We start from the raw sequence: 315 nt of genomic DNA on the forward strand, positions 1-315 counted from the left end.
GGCGCCTTCGTGCACAAAATGCAAGTCCTAGTTTAGCTCTACTTCTACTGTACTTTGAAATAATTCTTCAACGTATGTTACGTTACGTTTCCACACAACCACCCAAAGAGTTATGTTTCCACGTTCTATCGTGAGTCAGTTTACTTCTATCTACTAACGAGAACTTACACTGTAAACTTTATTTGACTCTTTCTGGCGAAAAGATCAATCTTTCACTCGATCGAACGTTGAATATACAAGATGTATCAACTCAACTGTCAATTCGCATCATTTACTGTGTAGATTAATTTACAGCCACTTCTACAGCAAGTAAAT

This window comes from Littorina saxatilis, linkage group LG1 (assembly GCF_037325665.1).
Source record: "Littorina saxatilis isolate snail1 linkage group LG1, US_GU_Lsax_2.0, whole genome shotgun sequence".
Taxonomy (NCBI): domain Eukaryota; kingdom Metazoa; phylum Mollusca; class Gastropoda; order Littorinimorpha; family Littorinidae; genus Littorina; species Littorina saxatilis.